Below are 5,000 nucleotides of genomic sequence, written 5' to 3'. Positions count from 1 at the left end.
TTGTTTATATATTAAATATTTGTTTTGATGTTGTTACGGTTTTAAAAATATTTCATTTTAATTATTCATTATTTTTCATAGCGTTTTTTTTTATTTCTTTATTTCGTTTCCTTACTGGGTTACTTTTTCCTGTTGGAGCCCTTAGGCTTATAGCATCCTGCTTTTCCAATTAGGATTGTAGTTTAGCTAGTCATAATATTAATAGTAATAGAAGTAAAATAATAAGGTGTAAGGTTTTTCGGCGTGATTATTATAAGATGGGGTCTAGTAATGCTATGCCGCTTAAAGAAAAACCTATATGGTAATAGGAAAAAGACAGTTTCCTTCTGAACAAGATGTCTCAGTTGGCAAAATTTCACCCAAAAATGCAAAATTTGAGTTTAATATTCAACTGGATTAAAGAGGGTATCACCAATTACTCAGTCATCAACATTGCTGTACCAACAACCCACATTTTGTCCAACCAATTTAAGGTTTAGGGACAACGGAATCACGAAGAATATCAAGGATTATCCATTTCTACATTAGTAGGGCCAAAAAGGGTGGTCTGGCATGTGCTGCGATGCTACCAGACAAGAAAAGGGACTTTGTATTAGTTCAATATGACTGTTGCTGAATATGGGGCATATTTTAGCGAGTGATGGCAAGGCTAAAATAATTTCATTCCCAAAATTGAAGGATATAAGTTTCTTATGTCGCTTTGCTTTACAATATCCAAAGATATTATTGTTACTTGAATAACATTGCTCCGCCACTCGTTCAACGCTGTTTTGTTAGGAGAGGATAATTTCCTGCACACGAAATTCTGAGTAAAGTGGCAGGCATACAAATTATTTTCGTCTAATGAAATTCAATATTTTAGAAATCAGATTTAGAAATCTGGCTATATATATATATATATATATATATATATATATATATATATATATATATAGATATATAATATAATATATATATATATATATATATATATATATATATATACATACATACATACATATATATATATATATACACACACATATATATATATACATATATATATATATATATATATATATATATATATATATATATATATATGTATATATATATATATATATATATATATATATATATCTACATATATATACATATATATATATATATATATATATATATATATATATATATATATATATATATATATATATATATATAATATATTTATATACAAATATATAAATATATATGTATATATATATATATATATATATATATATATATATATATTATTATTATTATTACTATCCAAGCTACAACCCTAGTGGGAAAAGCAAGATGCTATAAGCCCAGGGGCTCCAACAGGGAAAAATAGCCCAGTGAGGAAAGGAAATAAGGAAATAAATAAATGAAGAGAACAAATTAACAATAAATCATTCTAAAAACAGTAACAACGTCAAAACAGACATGTCATATATAAACTATTAACAACATCAAAAACAAATATGTCATAAATAAACTATAAAAGACTCATGTCCGCCTGGTCAACAAAAAAGCATTTGCTCCAACTTTGAACTTTTGAAGTTTTACTGATTCAACCACCCGATTAGGAAGATCATTCCACAAATTGGTAACAGCTGGAATAAAACTTCTAGAGTACTGCGTAGTATTGAGCCTCGTGATGGAGAAGGCCTGGCTATTAGAATTAACTGCCTGCCTAGTATTACGAACAGGATAGAATTGTCCTGGGAGATCTGAATGTAAAGGATGGCCAGAGTTATAAAAAATCTTATGCAACATGCATAATTGAACGACGGTGCCAGAGATTAATATCTAGATCAGGAATAAGAAATTTAATAGACCGTAAGTTTCTGTCCAACAAATTAAGATGAGAATCAGCAGCTGAAGACCAGACAGGAGAACAATACTCAAAACAAGGTAGAATGAAAGAATTAAAACACTTCTTCAGAATAGATTGATCACCGAAAATCTTGAAAGACTTTCTCAATAAGCCTATTTTTTGTGCAATTGAAGAAGACACAGACCTTATATGTTTCTCAAAAGTAAATTTACTGTCGAGAATCACACCTAAAATTTTGAAAGAGTCATACATATTTAAAGAAACATTATCAATACTGAGATCCGGATGTTGAGGAGCCACCGTCCTTGACCTACTTACAATCATACTTTGAGTTTTGTTAGGATTCAACTTCATACCCCATAATTTGCACCATGCACTAATTCTAGCTAAATCTCTATTAAGGGATTCACCAACCCTAGATCTACATTCAGGGGATGGAATTGATGCAAAGAGAGTAGCATCATCTGCATATGCAACTAGCTTGTTTTCTAGGTCAAACCACATGTCATGTGTATATAGTATGAAAAGTAATGGGCCAAGAACACTACCCTGTGGAACACCGGATATCACATTCCTATAATCACTATGGTGCCCATCAACAACAACTCTTTGAGATCTATTACTTAAAAAATCAATAATAATGCTAAGAAACGACCCACCCACTCCCAACTGTTTCAGTTTGAAAACAAGGGCCTCAAGATTAACACGGTCAAAGGCGGCACTAAAATCAAGGCCAATCATACGAACTTCCCAACCACAATCAAGGGATTTCTGTACAGCATTGGAGATTGTAAGAAGGGCATCACATGCTCCAAGGCCTTTACGAAAACCAAATTGCAAACTAGGGAGTAGATGATTACCTTCAGCAAACCTATTAAGACGTTTTGCCAGAAGACGTTCAAAAACTTTAGATAATATGGGAGTTATGGAAATTGGGCGGTAATCAGTGGGACTTGAGCTACCACAAACACATTTACATAGAGGAGTAACATTACCAATTCTCCAACTAGTGCTAAAAGCTCCTCTTCTTGCTAATTTGCGCAAAATAACAGATAACTTTGGAGCTAAGAAATCTGCTGTCTTTATAAAAAACAAAGGAAAAATACCATTTGGGTCTACACCTCCATAAGCATCAAGGTCCATCAACAGAGCTTTAATCTCACGAGATCGAAAAGCTAAACTATTTAGTTTAGCCTCAGGAAAACAGGAATGAGGAAGTTCAAGTTTTTCATTACTCTGTTTACTGTCAAAAACATCAGCCAAAAGGGTTGCCTTTTCCTTTGCACAGTGAGTGACTGAGCCATCTGGTTTAAGTAAAGGAGGAACTGTTGCATCTACACCAAAGAGTGCAGACTTAAGGGTAGACCACCATTTATGTTCCTGAGTTGTACCAGAAAGTGTTTCTTTTATGGTTAAATTGTACTCCTTTTCAGTTGAGGCATAAACTCTCTGAGCAAAAGCTCGAAGCTGAGTATAGTTGTTCCAGGTCAAATCTGATCTGTTACCCTTCCAAAGATGATAGGCCTCCTGTTTCTCCAAATAAGCACGTCTACAATCATCATTAAACCACGGTTTGTCCTTCACTCGGTACCTTAGCACACGAGAAGGGATACGCCTATCAATTATGTTGACTAGATTCTCATTCAAAGGGACAACAGGATCTACACTATTATATAATTGTGACCAATTCAAGCACAAAAGATCATGTAAAATCCCATTCCAGTCTGCTTGGGATTTCATATAAATTTTACAAGAATATGATATATCAGGAACAGGCTGCTCAGTCTTCACTAATAATGAAATCAAGGCATGATCAGATGTCCCGACTGGAGAACCAACCTTACTAGTTATAACGCCAGGGGAGTCAGTGTATACGAGGTCCAAGCAATTACCAGACCTCTGAGTAGCTTCATTTATGATTTGCTCACAGCCTGATTCAGAGGCAAAGTCTAAAGCTCTTAAGCCATGGCGATCGGTAGGAGAGATAGAACTTAACCACTCCCTATGGTGAGCATTAAAATCACCAACAAAGACAAAAGAAGCCTTTCTATCATCTTGTATCTTAGCCGTAATGGTAAGAAGACAATCGAAAATAGAATCATCTATGTCTGGATTCCGGTAGATTGAACACAAATAAAAGTTGTTATGCCTGCCACAAACTTTTATTACCTGAATCTCATGACATCCACATTGATAGCAGGACTTATGAGAAGCAGGGTACTCGGTCCTAATATACACCGCCATTCCCCTGGCCCTAGGGATGGCATCACGTTTCAACATTATTGGCTTCTTAAAACCAGTTATAAGGAGCTCAGATGAGTGCCTCATATTAGAAACCAAAGTTTCTGAGCACAAAAGAATATCATACTGTCTGGACGCAACTGTAAGGTCTTGGATATTTGCATGAAGACCACGAATATTGCAATACAGAAGACGACATTGACGAAATCTAGGACGTACTGGTCCCGGATTTCGCTCAATGTCTCCAGACAGCATAAGAATTAATAGAAATAAAAAAGAGACAGCATACTTAAAAACTAGATTAACAAGAATTATAACAAAAACAATACGAACAGAATTATAAACAAAGTGATTGATGACACCCATAGACTATAGTAAAAAGTCGGAAAAACTGGTCAACATGGAGGAGCCGATACACCATGCAAGGCTAAATACCCTCCAGGATAGCCACTTCAACTGAAGGGAGGACAGTAAGGATGGTTTTGAGAAGAAAAATAATCAGAAAAAGGAAAAGACAACCTCTTGATAAACCACCAGGCATCCATGGCCCTTCTATTAAGCCTGCCCAACACACCATTTCAAAAAAACAAGAGGAAGAAAAAAAAATAAAATAGAATAGTGTGCCTGAGTGTACCCTCAAGCAAGAGAACTCCAACCTAAGACAGTGGAAGACCATGGTACAGAGGCTATGGCACTACCCAAGACTAGAGAACAGTGGTTTAATTTTGGAGTGTCCTTCTCCTAGAAGAGCTGCTTACCACAGCTAAAGAGTCTCTTCTACCCTTACCAAGAGGAAAGTACACTGAATAAATTGCAGTACTGTAATTAACCCCTTGGGTTAAGAAGTGTTAAGTATCTCATTGTTGTCAGATGTATGAGGAAAGACGAGAATATGTAAAGAATAGGCCAAACTATT

The 5,000-nt window shown here is 34.9% G+C and overlaps 1 protein-coding gene across 2 annotated transcripts in view; it reads left to right on the top strand.

Annotated features, from left to right (window-relative positions):
* LOC137648403 (uncharacterized) overlaps positions 1–5,000 on the top strand; it is a 221,627-nt gene that overhangs the window by 13,927 nt on the left and 202,700 nt on the right. The window lies entirely within an intron of this gene.

This window comes from Palaemon carinicauda, chromosome 10 (assembly GCF_036898095.1).
Source record: "Palaemon carinicauda isolate YSFRI2023 chromosome 10, ASM3689809v2, whole genome shotgun sequence".
In the NCBI taxonomy this organism is placed as follows: Eukaryota; Metazoa; Arthropoda; class Malacostraca; order Decapoda; family Palaemonidae; genus Palaemon; species Palaemon carinicauda.
The sequence above is the reverse complement of the archived record's forward strand: the minus strand, read 5'-3'. Positions and strand labels throughout refer to the sequence as shown.